This window comes from Cupressus sempervirens, chromosome 1, assembly GCF_028749045.1.
Source record: "Cupressus sempervirens isolate cs-2001-9-10 chromosome 1, ASM2874904v1, whole genome shotgun sequence".
NCBI lineage: Eukaryota > Viridiplantae > Streptophyta > Pinopsida > Cupressales > Cupressaceae > Cupressus > Cupressus sempervirens.
This window is the reverse complement of record NC_143118.1, coordinates 776,547,046-776,571,777: the sequence shown is the minus strand read 5'-3', so window position 1 is coordinate 776,571,777 and position 24,732 is coordinate 776,547,046. Positions and strand designations below refer to the sequence as shown.

General features: G+C 36.4%; 1 pseudogene; it reads left to right on the top strand.

Moving 5' to 3' along the window:
• Positions 1-18,995, top strand: part of LOC149580177 (monocopper oxidase-like protein SKU5) — a 186,485-nt pseudogene extending 167,490 nt beyond the window's left edge.
• Positions 18,996-24,732: the final 5,737 nt, after the last annotated feature.

The window sequence follows — 24,732 nt, the reverse complement described above, 5'->3', positions numbered from 1 at the left end:
TAATAAGCACTAATATGTACTAAATGGTGTTATAGAATCCTAACATGGTCCATCCTCTAACAAGGAATATTTATATTATTACATCATCTTGTGGGTATCATACACACTAGGGTTTTTCCTAGCTAACATATCTGGTGCATGAATATCTTGTTATGGTTTTTGATTATATTGCTCATATGGTTAAAGTTTAATAATTTTGATATTAGTTGGATAACTAATTCACCCCCACCCTATCTCAGTTATATTGGTGGACTAAATATTCTAACAATCGGTATCAGAGCCTTGGGTCCTTGAAGGAAAAGCTTAACATCTTTAGGAGATCAATACCAAATATTTTTAGAAAGGATAGTCTTAGATTTGATGGGGCTAACTATGATAGGTTGAAGGAGAATATGAAGACTCATATATTATGTATGGGTCAAGGTTATTGGCTTTTGACAAAGAGTGAAAAGAAAATTGTAAATGAAGAGAAGATTGAAGAATGTAGTGAAGCAGAGAGAGATCCATTCATGTGTAACATGAGAGCCAAAGAAGCTTTACTATCAACTCTTCCAAAGAATGAATTAAGTTAGGTAAAGTCACTTTAAATATCTCATAAGATTTGGACAACATTAGAATCTAATTTTGAAGTTGATATACATACAAAAAGAGCAAGATTATAGAATTGGATATGTGCATTTCAAGATACTAAAATGATGGAAGATGAATATGTAAGAAGCTATATTGGTAAGATATCAAATATTGTTGCAGGAATCAAGACATATGGTAGAACCAAGGAAGAAGATGAGGTTTTTTGAATATCTTGAATAGCTTAACAACACCATTCAAGCAAGTAGGTCAGATGATTTAGCTACTAATACCCTGTACTAAGGAGTTTACCATGGAAACATTGCTTAGAAGACTAGAACTAGAAGAAGTAGGTCTAAGACAATTTGGAGAAGTGAAAAGAATGGAGACAACCTTCACTTCCTTAAATATTTGGCTAAGTCCCTTCAGAAGTGAAAGTAAACATTGAGATTTTACTAGTGGTAGCAAAACTAGATCTGATGAAGATAAGAATGTTGAAGAAGGTATAGCCCTTCTTGTGAGAAGAGAAAACTATGGTAATAATATCTTTAAATGTTGGACTTGTAATGAGTTTGATCATTATATATCTAAATGTCCTAAAAGAGAGAAAAAGTATAAGGGATAAAATGGTCAGGTGATTGGAACTGGAACTAGGTCCAAAGGTAAAGTATTTCAATTGAATCTCACTACAATGACATGTTTGGTTACAAAAGTAGATAACATTTGGTTATGGACTATGAGATTTTCTCATATAAACTTTGATAATATTGTGAAATTTAGTAGCACATTTGTAGTTAAAGACTTTCCTAAGATAACAAAGCCTACTAATGTTTTTTGCAAAGAATGTATTTTGGCTAAGCAAAAGAAGGTATCATTTCCTAGCAAGAAGTTCACAACCATAGATAAGATAGAAATTGTTCACACAGATCTAAGTGGTCCCTCTAGAACAAGAGGATTCTATGGCGAAAGGTATTTCATTGTTTTTGTTGATAATTTCACTAGAATGATGTGGGTAGTATTTCTTAAAGAGAAGTCTAAAGCATTTGAGAATTTTAAGATATTTAAGAATAGAGTTGAGAATGAATATGGTGTTAAGATAAAATATTTGAAATTAGATAAAGGAGGAGAATTTAACTCTAAATATTTTAACAGTTTGTGAAGAGAATGGAATCAAGAGATAGTTATCTTCACCTAGGACACTTGAACAAAATGAGGTTATAGAAAGAAAGAACAGATCAATAGTAGAGACAGCAAGAGTAATGTTGTTTGAGAATGATGCTTCTAAGACATTTTGGAGAGAAGTGGTTGATACAACAATATACACTATGAACAAAGTATAGATTAGAAAAGGTATGAACAATACACCTTATGAATTATGGTTTGGCCATTCTCCATCAGTTAAGTGGTTTAGAATATTTGGGAGCAAGTGTTACATTAAGATAGATGATGTTATTGATATGTTTGATCCAAGAAGTGATGAAGGTATGTTTCTTGACTATTCATTCAAAAGAAAGGCCTAAAAATGTTTTAATCATGTAACTAACACAATAGTTGAATGCACAAATGTAAAGATTGATGAAAATTTTGGAACTAAGGAAAAGATGTTAGATTACAATTCTAATGAAGAAGATAATACTGGAATTGTTAGACAGAATGTGGAAGTTTTCTTTGAGACTAACAATGATTTGCAAATGATGTACAAATTGTTGAGAAAAGAGGATAACAAATATTCAAACCAAGAGGTTAGATAAGAGTTGAGTTAGCAATTCCTACCTTTAAGAAAAACATGACAAAGAATCACCCTCCAGAGTAGATAATTAGAAGAAAAGACAAAGGTGGGATGACAAGAAATAGAGTTAATGAGGAATTATGTCTGATTTTTAAAGTAGAACCTAAGAGTGCACATGAAGCATGTAAAGATGATCATTGGAGTTAAGAAATGAAGGAAGAACTAGATCAAATTATTAAGAATCAAATATGGGAATTAGTTCCTAGACCCAATGACAAGAATGTTATAGGAAATAAATGGGTATTTAGGAAAAAGATGAATGAACAAGGTGAAGTTTTAAGAAACAAGGCTAGACTTGTGTGCAAAGAATATTCATAGGAAGAAGGAATAGACTATGAGGAGACATATGCCCCTATTGCTAGAATAGAATCAATAAGAATATTCCTTGCTTATGTAATGAATAAGAAGTTCAAAGTATATCCGATAAATGTTAAATCAACTTTCTTGAATGCAGAAGTTGAAGAAGAGGTATACATTGAGCAGCCTAATTGTTTCCCTATAATAGAAGACAAAAATATGGTATATTGACTAAAGAAATATCTATATGGACTAAGGAAGCACCTATAACCTAGTACACAAGGTTTGATAAGTATTTAACAATACTTAGATTTATTAAAGGTATGATAGCAACTTGTATTTGAGAGGAATTGAGAATGGTTTGTTGATAATAGTAATATTTGTTGATGACATAATATTTGGAGTTAATGATGAAGCAAGTGATAATTTTTCTAAAGAAATGAAGAACAAGTTTGTGGTGAGCATGATAGGAAAAATTAAGTTTTTCCTAGGGTTACAGATTGTAAAGAATAGTGATGGCATTTTCATTTTACAAGTTTTGTTGAATATATTTGGACTGGAAAGTTGTAACCCTATTAGTACACCTATGATAACTAGTCACAAGTTATATAGAAAGGATGAGACACCTATAGTTGAGAAAAATATAGAACCATGATTGGAGGTTTTCAATATCTAACTCACACCAAACTAGATATAAAAAATGCAGTTGGGATTGTAGCTAGATTTCAAGCTGATCATAATGAGTATCATTATGCAATAGCAAAGAGGATATTATATATTTGAAAGGAACATCTAATTATAGAATATGGTATGACAGATTGAGTGATTTCACTCTATGTGCATATACTAATATGGATTGGGTAGGCGCTATGGATGATAGAAAGAGAACCAATGGTCATACATTTTTTCTTCTAGGAAGATTGGTTTCTTGGTTGAGCAAGAAACAAGATTGTATTTCATAGAGTACAACTAAGGAAGAGTATGTAATAGCAATAGAGAACTATAATCAAGTTATGTGGATGAAAAAAATGTTGAAGGATATTGGGATTGAGTTTACAAAACTTATTATCATATACGATGATAACACAAGTACAATAAGTATGTCTAAGAATCATTTGTTGCATTCTAAGACTAAGCATATATCTATAAAGTATCATGTCTTGAGAGAGAAGGTAGTAGAAAAAGAGATTAGATTGGAATATGTGAGTACCAAAGACCAAATTTTAGATATATTTATTAATCCCTTACCTAAAGATACATTTGATTACTTAAGAGGTATTCTTAGGTTTATGCCCCTACCTACTTCTGAATAGATGATGCAGAGAGTGCATCAGCATAGAGCACTATTGATAGAGTAGACTAGATGCTTATGCTTCCCATATGGTGGAGTATATGTGATGAGCTAATTCATTAAGGACTCTTGGTATTTTGTATTGAATAGTGTCTTTTGACACTCGAGTTGGTAATAAATTGGAGCATTAAATTGACATAATTGGACCTTTTTCATTGATGTCAATGGCGAAAGAGTGCATGAAAAAAATCCTCAAAGTTTTGAATGGGGGAGAGAGAGTCACATATCTCTATTAGGAATATTTAGAAAGATTCATGAAACTTTAGAATAGAGAAGTGTTCTAGAGATTTTCATATTTGATCGATGAAGAGGATTTGAAAATATGATAACAACAACAACAACAACAAAGTATTATTTGATATTCTTGAAACTTAGATGTTTTTCATCTATGTTGAAATCAATGCAAAAGGTGGAGATTGTTATCATGAATGCAAATGGTTTTCCTTTGGGGTGGTATCCTAAGCATTGATAGAATACTTGGGGAGGTTGATAGCATGATTGACATATTGCATTCATGATTGTGTCTATCATTGATGTCAACATAACAGTAAGTATGTGAAGACTGACAGAGTAGAAGACAAAGATCTTAGTTATATGGACAATTTTTTGATTATCTGATGATGCACATTCATGGACATGTTCTATATAGTGTCTTTATGTTAAGGTTCAATACATAATACTTGAGTCAAAGATGTATGCAAGATATGCTTGATTTATAGAGAGTAGTATAGAGACAAAGTACCTAAGAAGTGGTTTTTGATGTTTGTAATATATCTTCTAACAGAGATATAATTTGGAGATGTGTAGTCAACTAGTGACATAAGACAGTCTGATGATGAAATTAGTAAATACACAATCCCTAGTGTCACATGTGTGAGAAGTTGTATAGACTATGAGTTGATAGTGCTATTTTAATATTGAATTAATTAATTTTCTTATTATAATTATTTGGGAAAGCATCAAGGCCAACTCAACAAATTATTTTGAAGATAGGGTATAAAGGAAATATGTTTTCCTTGTTTGTAATAGATGAGGAAGTCTATGATCATTATATTGGATGTGAAGTGAAAAAAGGAGTAGAGTGTTTGGTGAATGTGAGTAAGAAATCCAAAGTGTTATTAGATGTGATATTTGTGATCTAGTTACAAGATCAGAAGGAGTAGAAGTCTAGTTGAAAGGATAGAGAAAGAGGAAGGAATAGTACTATTGATTTCTATTATTCTGCAAGGAATAATATAGAGATCATTTGGATAGTGGATCCATCTGTCTTCTAGAACTCCTAACAGGGTTGCCACAACTAATAGTGTTGGAATTTCCTAACAGGGATTCAAAGTCTCCTAATAGGGACTGATATGTACTAAATGTATCCATAGACTCCTAATAGGGTCCATCCTCTTACAAGGAATATTTATATTATTACATCATCTGATGGGTATCATTCCCACTGGAACCTTGGGTCTACTATTCTTCCATCTCTCTTCCTGTATATAATCCTACCAAAGTAAGGCATGCCCTTTCAATTTGGTTTTCTCAATCCTTTATCTTTATCATCTATGTTTCCAAACTCAAAGTAGTTCTCCATAGCACTAAACTATTCAATGAGTTCTTCATCACCATCTTACCTACATACAAAGGTAAGTCTAATCTTCCTTTTACATCTCCACTCCTTATGGCTTTAACAAACTTAGCCATCCTCTCCTCCATAGGATCTAACTATACACCTTCTCTTAGAGGGATATATTCTTCTCCCTACTCTTCAAATTCATCTTCCTCTTCCAATATTCTTTTTGCTCTATTTTATAGTATGGTTAATCTACCAGCCAAGGATTGCATCTCCTTGTCCTTCTCAAGATTTCCCCTTCTTTCTTGTTCAAGGGTTTCAACAAGGATAATATACAGAAATGATCCCAATAAATCTCTCTCTTTCACTCACCCTATGATGCTCCTAGGATTTGATACCAATTGATGTAGTGGATAAGTGTGATGAGGCCAAAAATTTCACAATGTGAAAATGTGCAAGGGAAAGTCAAGGTTCCCCAAACCCACAAAATAACAACTATCCTTTCTATAGCTTAAACACTCTCCCAAAGGCTATAGTGGATGTATTTCACCTATCTAATATGGATTCAAGATATTTCAAGTGGTTCTAGACCCTCAACCCAATCCTACCACTCAAATTCCTCAAAGCTACCTAGTAGGCCTAATTGCCTCCAACTAGGTCTCCAACAAGAAAGAGGTAAAGTTTTCTCCAAAACTCTCCCAAGGAATTCTCAAATAAAATAGGTTTTTAAACACCCATTTTAGTCTTCTTCAACATATCTCAACCTTAGTATAGGTTGTTTTGGACCAACAAATTGATCCTTCAATTGGGCAACCTTTTTAGGCATAAAATAGGGTGGTTTTCCAAAGGAACTACTTGCTTCCCTTGCTCCCAATTCTCTAGACTTTCAAAAATCTCAAATTAACCCAATCAAAGGAATATCAAGTCAATTTGATGCTCCAACCTATGCAAGTAAGAAACCCCCAAAAGGGTCTTCACAAACCCTCAAACCTAAGGCTTTCTCAATGTGTGACTTCCCATCCAAATCTCAATCAAATTAATTTTGATTCACCATCTTCAAATAATTTTTATACATAATATATCATAAAATACCACCCTCCAATGGATAGATCTCCTTTAGTTTCTCCCTAGGCATGCATTTCATGCACCTGCAGCCACCTAAACTTCATTAGAGGCCACCAACCATGAAAATTCTTGTCCAAACATTGTTATAAGGATTATTTACATATTAATACATGTTCATTTCATGTTAATGAGATTCCTACATCCATGGAATGAGAAAATCCTTCCTAGGGGCCCAAAACATGCAAAAATCAAAGAAAAGTTGCTTGCAATCAACACTCTTGGAAAAATGAACTCATACTTGTCTTATTGCACTAGGAATGGATTAGATACAATTTAAATATACTCAAAATACCATTATAGCTCTAATAAACCAATTAAATCAAAATATCAAACACCAAATTGCTCAAAATGGAGTTTTATTGTATTCTTTCACCATAGCCCGTACAAATGTTGATAGAATCCGTACACTTCTCTTCCTTCTTGATCATATGCCTTTACCAAGATATATAGGAAAAATTACAACTTTTCCAACCATATTCCATTGGTTGGAATCCATGATAGAGGTTAAAACATTTTAAAACTTTTTTTCCCTCTTAATCTAGGATATGACCGTTAGGATTCAAGTTTTGAATTTAAAACCTTATTTAATTGATTTATCTCTTAATTTACGTCTACCTATTACTTAGGAATTGTTCTAAGACCCCCTTATGACCTACTTGACTCCTCTAATCAAACTAGATCCCTTTTTGGCACTATCGGCCACCATTACATCATTGTTGTGGCTAAAATGCTTATCAAGACCTTTAGGACTTTTCATGTTTACATTAAATTGATCATTACATATTGTCATTATATGATTCAATACATTCCAATCCACCTTTATGGATGTCATTGATCCTTTTTCTTTTCTTTCAACCTATTGGTGTTTTGAAACAAGGACAATTCCAAATTACCCCGACGAGAATAAGGTACATCTAGGGTTAGCTAACTCCCATCCTTAACATATCCTTTCAAACACTAGGCAACCTATAAGGATAGACCCTTCTTCTACTTTAGGCTCTACAAAACCTAGGTGGGTGGACATAAAATTCAATCTATATGGTACTAGTGCTAAGCATATTCTTGAATCTATTAATAGCATATTTAACCCTTATTTCTCCTAATGACTCATGAGATAACACAGATCTGTAATAGCTAAGTGCAAGATAATGAAACTCATAAGCTAAGTGAGGGCATTCTATTTTAGCTCTTCAACATAAAATATAAATATGATTTGAATTTGATTTGATTTTATTTGGGTGGGGAAAGTGGATGAAAACCAAGTATGGACAACAAGCTAGTGATCTTGCAGCTAATCAGTGCTTCATCCATTGGGCATTTCACAAATCTTTCTCCTGTATTTTGGATATCTGAAACATATATGCTATGCTAAGAATCCAGATCTATCCATTTACCTTGTAAACTGAATATCAATGTTCAATCTAAATCTCATTATTATCTAATATCCTCCTCAATAAACCTGCAATGCTATTGATTTCCTTGAAAGATTTACATAACTCATTGAATTATAAGCAACAATTAAACAAGATACAACTTTAAGGTACTACACTTATGACCTAAACTCTTTGTTAAAAGATCATAAAACATTGTAAATCACTAATAAAGGAGACAAGATCCAAAATGAAACTCAACACCTTCTATACTTTGTATTAATGTCCTTGAAATAATACATGAAAATGCATGAAATTGACTCGCAAAGTGCCTAATGAACCAGCCTATATTATAAATATATGTTGTCATACAAGAGAGAAAATGGTGGGAAAGATAAATTGATGGGATGGGAAGTGGGTACCATAGCCAAAGAAAAGCTTCATGGTCTAGAACTAGCACATCCCACATCTTTCCATTCAGATTTCACCAATTCCAGAAAAACTATGTATGCTTCAGTTTTCGATTCCAACGAACCTTTCCAATATTTTCCAACCTCTAAAATAAAAGAGAGAAAATACATATATAGGATGAAAGAATTCAATCCTAACCTAGAGATATTTTGATTTTCCCTTTCATTTCACAAAAAGATCCAATTCTTCAATCATGACTCCAACTTCAGTCTCAAAATTCAGCCCAACTAGAAAAAAAAAATATCCCTCATAACTGAAAATTGGAGCCAAATTATACAGAATGGTATAATATCCTTAAAATTAACCCAACAGACCTTTCACCATGCCTATAACTACATTTTTAATTTTTTCCCATTTCACTGAGAAGGCCCAAATTTTACATTTCTGTCTATAACTTAAACTAGTGACTTCCTATGCAAAACCAAACTACATAATTAGAAAGTTCATCTTCTCCCAGTTCTGGCGATATATAATTTGCCTATTTTCACATATAAGAAACCCCCTAAAAGTCATTTTGAGAAATATACCCCATAGCTATAAAACTCTACTTTGCAACTTATTTTTTCAAAAATTTAAAATACCCTAAAGTTTAAACTTTAGAATATATCATCTTCAATTCAAAACTTGTACGTGCATTATTTTGTTGAAAAATAATTTTAAAATATTATTTTAAAAACATTTTTGAAATTCCCTCACCCTTGAGACTCGAGTCAAACTTGGTTTGACCAAGTTACAATGTGGTAGCACCTAATTGGCTACCTGATTGCCACATCACCACCACCCAACACACTGACTAGACTACCATGTGGCATCCGACTTGGGCCCACTGTCACATGGCACCCAGGTGCTTCCACACTTTACTTATCTTCTAAGTAACTTCCCGTAGTGAGGAGGTGCCCATCGTAGGATGCACCATGTGGCACAATCTTGCACATTTGGATTTGAGCCTACCATGTCACCTTTGAGTGGGGCCCACTAAGATGTGTCAACTAGGTGCTTCCCCACATTATAGTCAGCACCTAATGACTATGCAAGTGGGGAAGCATCATCGCAACATGTGTCCCCCATGCCACATTAGCACACCATTTTTTGTGCTAGGTTGGATGACATAGTGCAAGGTAGGAGTATCCCTAGAGGAGATGTCGTAGCCCACAGCAATGTAACCATGCAATGGGAACACAACAACAAGAAACAATGATGCAATATCTTATATCAAATCACAACTCTTTATTTATAAAACAATGGTTACATGCAATGTGTCAGGCTGTAAGGCCTTCCTGGTTATGACCAAATAGAATAGCAATTACAATAATAGTTATGCAAGATTCCTCAAGATCCAACTCAAGCCTTAGCTAGTCCAAATCCACACTCTATTAGAAAACTTCAAGGAAGATCTCAACTTGTGCTTGCAAGCCCACCAAGCAATCTCCTTATTTTCCAAGCCGCAGTGACTACCTCTTCTCCAAATTTTCTCTTTAAGCTCCTCCTCTTCTCCACGATGGATGAATAATGACTAAAGACTTCCCCACAACCCCTAATTATACAATCGATGCCACAAGTTGGCCTAGAACAAAAATTAAATGCCACAAGTCAGCCAACAACAACAATTAAATGCCAAAAATTGATGTCTAAGTAAAATTTCAATATCTCCTAGCTCTAAATGAATTAAAACTCATGATTTAAACCATAGTTATTAGTCTAGGCTCTCTCTAACATATACAAATTTTATCCTCTAACACATTGTAAAAAATTAGTTATATAGCCTACAACAAGCACCAAATTCCTAAGAAAGACCAAGCTCTAGAGACCATGCTAAGCAACCAAAGACCATGCAGAGTCCCTGGACCATATCAAGAAAACAATGACCATGCCGACTAACCAAAGACCATGCCAAGTCCCTAGACCATGCTAAGAAAAAAATAACCATATCGAGTAACCAAAGACCATGTTGCGTCCCCAAACCATGGTGAGCAACCAAGGACCATTTCAAGCAACCAATGGCCATGTCGAGTCCCCAGACCATGCCGAGCAAACAAAGACCATGTTGAGAAACCAATGATCATGTTGAGTCCCCAGACCATGCTGAGTTCCCAAACCATGTTGAGCTCCCATTGTATGTCGAATGCTAGTATCTGCCAAGCTCCACAACACTTAACCAAAATCCCTCCAAATATGCAAGATTGCAAGCAAACCCAACATGCTCTTACATTAGACCAATGTTCTAGTAACTAGAAGAACATCTTCTAGGATTTAGCACATAAATCCCAAACTAGTTATGCACATACATATCCTCTAAATCTTCAACTTGTACACTCCTTCCCTTTCTTTTCTTCTTCTTCACATCCACCACAAGTGTTCCATAGGTCTACTTTCCATGCTAATCTCCAACCCTCTCAAAATCTACCAACTCAACTCAATTTCCAAAACTCAGCTTCCTCCTACCAAGCTCTTCATTCTGTAAAGGAATCAGGGAAAACTTCCTACCACCTTTCTAAATAGTAAACACATTCCTAACATAATCATGCACAACCCTACAATCATATTGCCAAGGTCTACCAAATAATGCATGACAATTGTTCATATCCACAATATCACACAACACTTGATCCTTATACATCCCAATCTGGAAATCAACAAGGCATTTCTCCCTCACTTCCAAAGCATGCTCACCTTGCAACTAGGAAATCCTATAAGGATAAAGATGTATCATTCTCTTGAAACCAAGTTTCTAAACCATCTCTTCAACAACAAGGTTATTAGTACTACCACCATCCATAATCACCTTTCAGACTTTACCACCAGACTTACAATAAGTTTTAAACAAACTAGTCCTCTAACAAGAATCCAATGTCCTCTCACTAACCAACACTCGTCGAGCCAACAAAATTTCTCCTTTTTCAGGCTAACTATTTTAAACTTCAACCCCATTCATAATAGCAATTGTCCTACCAATCAAAAATTCAAAAGATCTATGCCCCTTTTGACCACACTGGAAATAATTACCTCTAAACCCACCTCCACCTATCCTTCTTCTCTATTCAAAAGGTTTTGGTTCACCTTTTACTTTTGGTTTAGCTTGTGCTAAACTATCCTGCATTTCCTTCCCTCGGGAACTAACTTGATTCTTCCTCTTTAGCTTCTCCTCTACTCTCAAACCATACTAATAAGCATCCTCAACTAAAAAAATATTTAGCATACCAAACTCATCTTTAATATTGAATCTCAAACCATTAATATACTGAGCTACCTTCTCTTTTGGCAATTCTCGATGTCCAAACCAAATAGTCAACTTGTAGAATTCCTTATATAATATTTCACAGTCATATCCTTCTTCTTTTGATTCTACAACTTCTTAAAAAATTCAAGTTCATAATCAATAGGAATGAACTTAGCCTTCAATTTAGTCACTATCAACCTCCTTCTAGTTGTACTCATTTCACCTTCCTCTTCTCTATCTCTTCATAGTTCTTTCAACCAAAGAGTATCATGTCCCTTTAGCTTAGTTTGTGCCAACCTTACTCTAAGTGGATCCTCAATATCCTCAAGCTCAAAGTAGTCTTCCAATTCACAAATCAAATCAATTAGGTCTTTTAGATTCAAAGTGCTAGAAAAATTAGAAAGCTCCATCTTATGCTTCAACTTCAACTGAGATCCAAGTCAAGCAAACTGACCAACCCCAATTCCAACAGGTCTCTCCACATGATTAGATCTATCCTCACCACCAGATCTGGAAACTTCAAAGTCTTTAGAAACTTCCTCATAACTACCTTCAGTACCCACATGCCTAGGTATACCACCTAAAGCACTCACAATTTTAGCAATCATCTCACTCTTCATTGATGCTATCTAAGATCTGAACTCTACTCTAACATCCTCCATGTCAGATCTAAAAACTACTTTAACCTTCTTTGAAATCCATTCTTCTACAACATCAGTAAGATTAGCAATTTCCTTATGGTCCTATTTTTTTGGAGGTATCTTACAAATGCACTGATCAAAAGATCAATCAACCACAAGATCAACCTTTGTCAACCCAAGTCCTGGTGTAAACTAGCAGAACTTCGATGATCTGTCTACACACTCAGGAACAATTATGCCCTGATACCACCTAACACAGTGCAAGGAAGGAGTATCCCCAGAGAAGATGTCCTAGCCCCCAAAAATTTAACCATGTAGTGGGAAAACAACAACAAGAAGCAATGATGCAAGATCTGATATCAAATCACAACTCTTCATTTATAAAATAACAATTACATGCAATGTGCCAGGTTGTAAGGCCTTCTCGGTTATAGCCAAATACAATAGAAATTCCAATAATAGTTTAGCAAGATTCCTCGAGATCTAGTCCAAACCCTAGCTAGTCTAGATCCACACTTTGGTAGAAATTTTCAAGGAAGATTTCAACTTGTGCTCGCAAGTCCACCAAGCAATCTCCTTATTTTCCAAGCCGCAGCTACTAGCTCTTCTCCAAATTTTCTCTTCAAGCTACTCCTCTTCTCCATGATGGATGAATAATGACTAAAGACTTCTCCAACCCCAACTTATCCCAATCTAAGCCACAAGTTGTCCTAGAATACAAACTAAATACAAATACATAAATTAAATGCCACAAGTCGGTCAAGAATAGCAATTAAATGCCCAAAATCAATGTCTAAGTAAAATTTTGATATCTCCTAGCTCTAAATGAATTAGAACTCACTCTTTGAACTATAGTTAGTACTCTAGGCCCTCTTCAATATTTGATATTTTCATCCTCTGACTCATTGTAGAAAAATATTTATATAGCCTACAACAAGCACCAAATTCCTAAGCAAGGCCAAGCTCCAGAGACCATGTTGAGCAACCAAAGACCATGACGAGTCCCCATACCATGCTAAGAAAATAATGACCATGTTGAGTAACCAAAGACTATGCCAAGTCCCTAGACCATTTTGAGCAAAAAATGACCGTGCTGAGTAACTAGAGGCCATATTGAATCCCCAGACCATTCTGAGCAACCAAAGACCATGCCAAGCAACCAATGACCATGTCAAGTCCCTAGACCATGTTGAGCAACCAAAGGCCATGCTGAGAAACCAATGATCATGCCAAGTCCAAAAACCATGCCAAGCAACCAAAGACCATGCCAAGTTCCTAGACCATGCTGAGCTCCCAATGTATGTTGAACACCAGTATCTTCCAAGCTCCACAACACTTAATCAAAATCCATCTAAATATCCAAGATTGCAAGCAAACCTAAGATGCTCCTACATCAGAGACCCCAAGTTCAAAAAAGATGTTCTAGTAAATAGAACATCTTCCAAGATTCGGCACATAAATTCCAAACTGGTTATTAACATACATATCCTCTAAATCTTCAACTTGTACACTCCTTTCCTTGCTTTTCTTCTTCTTCACATCCACCACAAGTTTTCATAGGTCTACTTTCCATGCTGATCTCCAACCCCCTCAAAATATGCCAAGTCAACTTGACTACCAATACTCAAGTTCCTCCTACCAAGCTCTTCATTCTATAAAGGAATCAGGGAAAACTTCCTACCACCTTTCTCAACAATAAATGCATTCCTAACACAATCATACATAGCCATGCAATCATACTGTAAAGGTATGCCATGTAATACATGACAACTATTCATATCCACAATATCACATAATAGTTGATCCTTATACTACCTAAACTAGAAATCAACAAGGAATTACTCTCTCACTTCCAAAGCATGCTTGTTAGGAATAAGGTGTCTTAACCTTGGATAATTCCTATTCTTATTATTTATTTTGTAAAATGTATTTCTAGCAAATAATGTTGATGTGTTGGCATCTTGAATTATGTATAAGGAGATCATAGCTAAAATGGTTATGACAGATTCCTATGACACGTAAGAGCTATGTCAAGAAGATTCAATGACAGGTGAAGAGGAGTATGCGAAAAAGTGTATTGTTGGTACTGTGAGTTGCTACTGGAGTCTTCTCTTGTCGCTGTTGAACTTGCATTGCAAGTGTATTGTAACCTTGTGTTGAAGATAATACATTGTGTAGGTTCTGGAGGGGTGAGGTTGTTTTATTGATAGGTTTTTCCCCACCAAAAAAATCTTTGTCTTATGTGTTTCTTTCTCTATCTATTTTCTTTATGCTTGCTTGGCTGAAATATTGTTGTTTACATGATATTGAATCTATAAGTGTAAAATATTTTAATAGGATTTGTACCATACTTCTCTTAAGAGATTAGTGTAGGAAACTATTTCCGCACCAGAGTTTCCTTACAATGCTCACCTTGCAACCAAGAAATTCTATAAGGATAAGGATGTCTCATTCTCTTCAAACCAAGTTTCTAAACCATCTCTTCAGCAATAAGGTTATTAGTGCTACCACCATCCACAATCACCTTGTAGAATTTATCACCAGACTTACAATGAGTTTTGAACAAACTAGTCCTCTGACAAGAATCCAATGTCCTCTCACTAACCAATACTTGTTGAGCCAACAAACTTTCTCCTTGCTCAGGCTGATTGTTCTAGACTTCAACCTCATTCACAATAGCAGATGTTCTACCAATCAAACATTCAAATGATCTATGCCCCTCTTGACCACACTAGAAACAATTACCTCTAAACCCATCTCCACCTATCCTTCTTCTCTATCTAAAAGGTTTTGGTTCACCTTCTACTTTTAGCTTAGCTTGTGCTAAACTATCTTGCTTTTCCTTCCCTTAGGAACTGTATGCGTGAATATATGGCCTAAGCTAACACACACACTTCAACACGGTCATTGTATGTGGATTCATCCTGAAATGAACATTTGACTGTTCATCCAAAATTTACCCTGCAAAGTGACCTGTTGCCTTCTATCTAAAGGGAATTGCTTGTCAGATATCCTCATATTCGAGGTGTTTAAGCAACCAGACCCTCTAAGAATGAAGGATTTGAAAGAAAATGCGACTAATCTATATGATTATGCAGATTAATCTAGAATGAAAGATGTAATGTAATCTAAGAACAAATAAAGCAAACTAGATTAAGCATGTACATGATTAAACTAAAATGAGATTAAACTAAGAATGAGAATGCATGCAAGAAATGTAAGTAAATATGAGCATAAATTTCAATAGCAATTCGATAGCAAATCAATTCATCTTCTAAAATGAAGAGATAAGGGTCTCTTAAATAGACTTTCCTGGAATCCATCAACGGTTGAGATCGATTCGGGTCAACGGTCAGGATTAAAGGTGAAGTTCAGTCACAAAGGGAGATTCCCAAATTAAAGGGAGTTAACAAATTTAATTTGAGTAAAATAAGGCGTTAACCATTTTAATTTGAGTAGAAAAAGGAGTTAACTGATTTAACTCATTTTTTATCAATAGTGAACTAGAAATTTCCCTTTTTGAACTGAAGAGAGATTTTGTTGAGATATTTAATTTAATAAAATGAGATATGCTCTCATAATTACTTTTTCTATTTAATTAAATAATCTTTAATTAACTAGAGACACTTTTCTTATTTAATTAAATAACTTCATTTAATTAATTAGGAATGGCTTCCCATTTAATTAAATAAATTTGTTTAATTAATTAGAAGTAAGTACTCAATTTAATTAAATAATTTCATTTAATTAATTAGAAAATACCTTTCCCATTTAATTAAATAATTACATTTAATTAATCAAGATAGGCGTATTTATTAAATTAAATAAATTTAATTCCATAGTACATTAGCCTTAGGATATAATTATAATTTAATTAAAGTATAAATACTTAATAATTAAATTATAATTAAATCAAGTAGGTTTAATGCGACTAATATGAGTGCATACTATAGGAATTAAATAAGAAATATGATGAATGTAGATTAGGGTTTTTTGCATCTGACAATTAAGTCAAGTAGCGAATAGCAGAACGAGAATTGCCTATTAGAATAAGACTTAGAAATTATCAGAAATAGACCAGAATTGGTATAATGGCAATGAGCCAATTTTGGGGTATTACATTTTTCCCCTCTTTGAATGAATGTGCAAGCAGCACATTTAATTCAAAGAAAATTAGAAAGCATGATGCAAAGATGAGATTGGTTCCGAAGTTGATGACATAGAGACCAATTGATAAGCTTTTAAGGACTATCTCTAGAACAGAGCTTAATCCCAAGGAATCCAAGTAGAGCACCTAGATACCTAAGATTGATAGCATTTAAAATATTATCTTCAAAACGAAGCATAATCTTTAAGGATCCAGACAGAACATCTAGATACCTAAAATTGATAGCATTTAGAAGATTATCTCCAGAACGGAGCTTAACCTTCAAGGATCCAGATAGAACACCTAAATACCTGAGAATAATAGCATTTAGCAGACTATCTCTAGAATGGAGCTTAACCTTCAAGGATCTAGATAGAACACCTAGATACCTGAGATTGATAAAAGATAACAAGGTCACATCATGAATCATAGAATCATCCGCAGAATGAGGCTTGATCCTCAGGAATTGGGGTTTAGACTGTCCCAATACCTGTCTATCGAACTTTGAGAAGAGTTGTTATAAGGTTGATCAATTGATGAAAAGATAAGATAGATGGCAAAGATGTCAGATAGAAGGGAACAAAATGCCCCAAGTGATGAGATGCCCCAAGTGATAAGGACATAAGATGGGAACTAGATGCCCCAAGCAATAGGTATTCAATGATGTAATCATCCTGCCCCCTCGAGAGCAAAACCAAAAGATGACACACCAGAAATATGATTAGAAGCAGTATATCATGAGATATAGAAGAAATTTGAGATTCAGCAGAATCTAGAAGATATCAGAATGATCTGAAGAAGATTCAGGGTTGATTTGAAATGATTGCAAAGTTGCAAAAATCAAATTTGACCAAAAGTTGACCATATTTAGCCATAGTTGACTTAAGTTGACTATTTTCAAAATGAATTTTGAAAATATGGAGAATGTAAAGTTGAAAGGATTCCAAGAATCACAAAGGATCAGAAAAATTTGGGCTACACAAGCATTTGATCGCGTCGGTCCCCAAAATTTTAAAATGCATTTTTGAGGCTCTTAGGTGTGTCAAATTTCGAATTTGATCCCGAAAATTGATCCAGAATAGTCCAATTAGCCAGGGGTGTGATTTTTGCACAAACACAAGCACTTTGAAAAATTTTGTCAATACCTATATAAGGGCTCAAAGGGTCATTTTCAATTCATTTGTGCTTTTGTCTTGTATTGATTTTGAGCTTTGATAGAGACATGGCAGTGAATGTGAGATATCATCATTTTGAGCACTCCAAATGACACAGCTGGCCAGCAGACTATGGACCACCAGTGAGTCATTGATTTCCCATCTTTGTACTTTCATTTTCATGCATTTTGAGTTCATTTATGCACGTTTTTAGCATGTTTTAGGTTTGTCAATTCTTTCTTCACACGAGATCGATCTCTTCTCGCGCGAATATCTTCTTTCTTCGTGTGAAGAAATAGGATACACTATTTCTTTGTGAAAGGCCAAAGAATCTTCGTGTAGGGCAATTTTAGTTTCGCACAAGGATGGGGATTCTTCGCGCGAGGCAATTCATGTTTCATGCGAGAATCTCTTTTCTCGCACGAGCAACTCTATCTTCGTGCAAGGAGATCTTTTTTTATGCGAAGGCTAGATTCTTCATGTGAAGAAAGAATTATTTTGCGTGAAACTAGATGTCTTCACATGAAATTGAATGTCTTCGTGCGAGATTTCATGAATCTTGCGCAAAATTTTGTGACATTTTTGTGATTTTGCACTTAGAAATTGCACTTTATTTCATTTTGATGCTTTGATTTGAATCGATACTAATCGTTTGTTTGTTGTTTTTTGTTGTGCGTGCAGGAGGTCTTCGAAGACGTGTCATTTAGATCTCATTATCCATCATATGGAGAGTTATTGCAAAGTTTTGATGATGTAGATTGGGCACACATTGCCTGATTGGGTTTGTCTTCATTATGTCAGATTCTAGCCGTGATGGTGAATCATGGTTTACTAACTGCTTTGGTAGAGCATTTCTATTCAGAGACGAACACATTTCATTTGCCGATGGGTGAGATGATGATTACCCCAAAGGATATGTGGAGGATACTAAGGATTCCATTTCACGGCACCCAAGCCATTTATGATACAGTGCCTTGATTAGGGACAGAGGCACTTTCCATTTTTTTTGAAAGAGAGCTATCGAGAGGCAGGGCCATCAGCTGGGATGAGCTGATGCATACCTATGGACCCACACATAGGTTGGCATCCATGCTGGGTATTTTCTTGAGCTGTTTCCTATGTCTTGACAGGGGACAGCATGGGTTGGAGTGTGGATGGGGTTTCATTCTCCATACGATGGTTGAGGCACCCGAGATCTTTGGGTGGGGTCAGTGCATGTTGGGCCATCTTTTTCATCAGATGCATGAGCTCATCTTCCACGAGAAGAAGACCATGGCAGCGGGTGTTTATGTTCTACAGATCTGAGCTTGGGAGCATCTTCCTATATGTAGGCCAATTTTTGAGGATGCTCGAGAGCCTCTTCAGCCCTACATATGTAGATATCGAGGGCATATTACCCAAGCCCACCTAGGTAAGACTGCGCAATGGTGGACACATCTCGATGACCTGGTGTCTGTTATATGGTGACCCTGGAGAGAGATAGAGGACTGGGATGATGCCCCCAAAGATTTGCCCTAGATGTTTAGTTCTTGACCACTGGCAGGTAGGATGACATCATTCATAGAGAGATTTCTGATCTCACGAGTGTGGCGGCAGTATGGCCGACCACAGGACATTTCAGTTGAGTACTATGCCTATGCTAAGGTGCAGAGGGATATTGAGCAGGGATGGCCTCTATGGATAGATCTAGGATGATCCATGATAGACATCCCCAACCTAGCTACAATTTAGTGGGATTACCTGCCAGTGATAGTAGATGCCGGGATGATGCTTGCATATCAGGCATTTTTGATCAGTCATCCATACCCACATTTTATAGATCCAGTGGGGATGGTAGGGTAGCTATAGGGATAGGGACAGAGACAGGTGCTCCAACAGTAGCAGGCACAGCCATAGTTGCCACCACAAGTCCAGTACCAAGTATAACAGATACTTATTCCCCCACATCAGATGGGATCAGACCTAGGTGCTAGAGGCAATGGGACAGGACACAGTCGGCGGAGGAGGTAGAGGACAGAGGAGCAGGCCCCTCAGCAAGAGGTCCCATAGTAGCAGGTGCCTCCACAGCCATAGGTACCTCCACCATAGTAGGCACCAGAGATGGTTGATGAGGATATGCCAGATCAGCCGACAGGTGGGGTACAGAATGTGGTACGACAGTACTAAGAGTGGGTTCGTGCGACCTCCTGATAGTTGGGAGAGTTGCAGATTGCATTGGCAATCAGGGATGCATAGCTGGCAGAGAGACATCAAGAGATAGATCATCAAAGATAGCGTGCAAAGACTACAGAGTGGAGGCTGGAGCTGGCATAGGATGAGATCCGCTTCCAATCTGCTCATGTTGCATACACTAGAGCTGTGCCAGATGAGACACTGCAGGTGCAGCAATTTTCTCAGTATGCACGAGAGTCTGGAGGTGCATGACCTCCTATCAAGCCAGATATGCCACCACTGCCTCTACCACCTACTGCCCCTACTCTTCCTTCTCCTCTTGGAGGTGAGAGTTTGGGATAGAGTTAGACACTCTGTGCCTAATTTTTGATTTTGATCCCTGGCTATGTATCGATTGGTGTGCCAGCACCACATGTATCATTTTTGATCGATTGCACTCGAGTAGCCCCCATTTTTTTGTACTGACCCATTCTTTGATATATATATATATATATATACAAGATTTTGAGCTGAGTATTCCTGTGTACATGTCATTGTCTATTTTGTTTTGCTCTAATGTACATGAGATGTATGTTTAGATAAAACACATATCTATGAACTGACATCTTATGTAGTGTTGTGTGTTTTTGTTTGATAGTCACAGGTATTCCATTGAGGAGCGAGAATCGATGAACCAAATGCTTGTGCAGCTGTGGAGGAATCTAATGTATGTGGAGTATGAATAGAAATACCATCAAATTGTGTGCTAATGGAAATGAAGTATGTAATGCAAGACTATGTTAAATGCAACCCTAGGTTTGGTTACCAAGCCTCGACAATTTATCATCACTGGATATGAAATAAAGCTCATATGTTATACACCTCTCACTAACATTGCAATAATGAAAATATGAATATAACATACGTTATTGGGATGTCGAGATTAAATGTAAGCATTCGAGGCACAAGAAGCTACAATGACCATAACATTTGTCCCTTTAAATGTAGCAAGTTAACATAAGCATCAAAGCATGAATGCTTGGATGACCTGAATGTTGCTTGCATGACAAGCACACCAAACACACGGGAGATTCCTCTTATGCTAAGTATTTAGTATTCATTCTGTCCACAAAGACCCTTGCATTCATAACCTGAGACAGAAGTGTGCTAGATATACTCGTAGTGACCTGTACATTCACTTAATAGGACGAGTATCAGTATGTACTATAGCAAGAAGAGTTCACTCCAAAAAACAAGGAGAAGAACCAATGTCATTGACGTATCTATATAAAAGGAGTCAAGGTACACACAGCCATCCAATGCAAGATGGAGGCTCTTATAGTGGAAACCCCTCTTATAGGAATAGATCAACTTATTAGAACTAAACTGCAAACAGAAAGCAAAGAAAAAGATCATGCCCCCAGTCATTACTTCTCTAGTCAAAGATGACATCATCGAGTTGCTCGAGGAGATATGATAAAGCAAAACAAAGCAAACAAAGAAAATGCTCAGCATATCCAAACAAGTATATCATTTTATTTTTGAGTTCAATGTTTTCGGGATTGATCTCAAGTGTCAATGTTCAGAATATGTAAGAAAGAAATCTCTTTAGTAGGGTGACAACAGTAGGCAGACGCAATCAGAATGACTGGTGACTGATGTCAAAGAGGAATCTTCATGATGAAGAACCTAAGAAGGACTAAGTGACAATAGACAAACACAACTAGGATGACTGGTGACTGACACAAAAGAAATATTCCATAAAGGAATCTTGAGACATGACCTGAGCAACGGTAGTTAGACACAGCTAAAACAACTGGTGACCATTGCAAAAGAGATTCTATGAGGAGAATCTCTAAAATAGTGACACTAGTGACAGTAGGCAGACATAGTTAGAATGACTGGTGACTGTCACAAAGGAGATTCTATGAAGAGAATCTCGAAAAGAGTGACACTGGCGACAGTAGGCAGACGCAGTCAGAATGACTAGTGACTATCGCGAAGGAGATTCTATGAGGAGAATCTCAAAAAGAGTGACACTGGCGATAGTAGGTAGACGTAGTTAGAATGACTGGTGACTATTGGGAAGGAGATTCTATGAGGAGAATCTTGAAAAGAGTGACACTAAGGGAGAATTCCCCTGAGCTATGACAAGACTCAATCCATGGATACATAAGCAGGAAGTAGGAAAGCAAAAGCATGAAAGTGACTGTACAGAATAGTTAGAAGATGCACTGCAAGATGGAGCATTGGAAACAAGAGGTGCCAGTTTACCAAGTTTTCACCTTCTTGGCAAGTTTTCTCTTCTTTTTGCTACCATGATACCTGTTTCCAGGTTTTCACCAATGGCACTTTTCTGTTTTTCAATTTTTTTGTATTTTTTCTTTTTTTTTCAGGACTTTTTCTGATTTTTTAGATTATTTTTTTCAAGACATTTAGATATGTATAGAGAGCTTGCTGAGATTGAATCAACTATAAAACCACTTCAGGTGGAGAGTGTTCATAGGCTCTTTAGGCATTTCTCCTTCAGTTGTGGAAAGCTGATAGGTGCCAGATCCATATACTGCAGTGATGATGTAAGGACCTAGCCAGTTTGGTTCAAACTTTCACTTTTGCATTCATTGTTGTTGATTCTTAGGGTTCTCTCAGGATGAGATCACCCAGCTAGAAGTCATGTGGCCTAATTCTCCTGTTGTTGCTTCGTGCCATTCTTTGTTGATATGCTCGTAGATGATCACAGGCCACTTGTCGTCATTCATCTAGCAACACAAGCTCTTGAAGCCAAGCTATACTATAGTCATCATCAGTGATAAGACCTTTCATGGAGATTCTCAAAGTAGGAATCTCAACCTCTATTGGAAGTACAGCATCTGCCCCATATACCAACACAAAAGGAGTCGTGCCCATTGGAGTTCTAATGCTTGTCCTATATGCCCATAGGGCTGGATTGATCTGGTGATGCCAATCTCTCCCTGACTTACTGACTGTGCGATGAAGAATTTTGAGGATCGCCTTATTGGATGCCTCAGCTTGGCCATTACCCTGGGGGTAATAAATGGAAGACCAATGTTGTGTAATCTTGAATTTCTTGCACAGTTCTTTGAGTTCTTTATTTTTGAACTGTCCTCCATTGTCAGCAATGATTGAGGACAATATACCATATCTATAGATGATGTAGTTTATGATAAAAAGCGCTATAGTTTTGCCATCAGCAATTGTGAGAGGGACTGCCTCTACCCATTTCATGAAATAATATGTAGCGGTGATAATGAACTTATGTCCATTAGAAGAGGTTGGGTGAATCTGTCCCACCAAGTCAAAGGCCCATTGTTGAAATGGCCATGTTGTAGTAGAGGGAATCAACTCTCTAGCTGGAGCGTGAATGAGATTCCTATGTAGCTGACACTGTTTGCAGGACCTAGCATATTTAATAGCTTCTTGCTCTATTTTAGGCTAGTAGTAAACAGCATGAAGGAGATTACGAGCTAGTGTTAGGCCATTGGAATGAGATCCACAAATGCCTTCGTGAATGTCAATTAGTGTGCATTTGGACTCGTCAGGTTCTAAACACCTAAGGAGTGTTTCGTCGAGACCTCTCCTATACAGATCATCAGCAATAATGACATAATATGAAGCATTACGGATTAGGTAATTTTCCTCATTCTAGGTCAGACCTTTCGGAATGGTTTGATTACGAAGGTAGGAATAGATGTGATGGTAGCGAGATGATTCTTGTCCTATAATAGAATAGATCATCTTGGAATCAAGTGTGTCATAGGTTGGGTAGTGTAATGCTTCCACCAAGAACTCGTGTCGGAGATCATTTTTTGGCATTTGTAGAAGGGAGGCTGGAGTGGCCATGGTGTCAGCCACTTTATTATCTGTGTGTGGAACTTGTTGGAAGGTGATGTGTGCAAAATATTTCATCAAGTCATCAACCATGCATTTGTAAGGAATTAGTTTTTCATCCTTTATTTGATACACATCATTTACTTGGTTGATGACAAGCTGAGAGTCACCGAAGACATCCAACTGATCTACTCTCCATTCAACTGCAATTTTCATACCATTGATCAAAGCTTCATATTCAAAAATTTTATTTGTACAAGGAAACATAATCTTGTATGCTTTAGGAAATGAGTATCTCTATGGTGTAATGAAAAGTAATCCAGCACCTGATCCTTGTTGCGCGAAGGACCCATCGAAGAATATAACTCATGTATGGTGAGTGAGTGTTAGAATTGACTCATCTAGAAAATTAATGTTTATTGCTAGAAGACTCTGTATGGGTACCTCGACCAGCTGGTCTGCAATTGCCTGTCCCTTTATAGTTTTGCATTCAACATATTGGATGTCAAACTCACTTAGTATCATGACCCATTTAGCCAATCTTCCTGTGAGAGATACTTTACTCAGAAAGTACTTTAATGGATCTATTTTAGCCACAAGCCATGTAGTGTGGGCAAGCATGTAGTGTCTCAACTTTTGGGAAGCAAAGACAACTGCCAAGCAAGCTTTCTCAATAATGTTGTAGTTTTTCTCATAAGAGACCAATGTTCGACTCAAGTAATAAATAGCTCTTTCTTTATTGTCATTGTCTTCCTGAGCCAATAGGATTCCCAAAGATGTTTTAGTGGCTGAAATGTATAAAAGCAAAGGCTTCCCATGCATAGGAGGCATCAGGATTGGTGGATTGACAAGAAATTGTTTAATCTGTGTTAAGCTTTGCTCACAATCCTGGCTCTAATTGAATTTCACACCCTTATGTAAGGTCTTTGTGAAGGGTTGTGATTTATCCGCTAATTGTGAAATAAACCTGCAAATAGATTGAATCCTTCCTTGTAGTCCTCTCATCTGACTGATGTTTTGAGGTGGTGGCATGTCCATTATT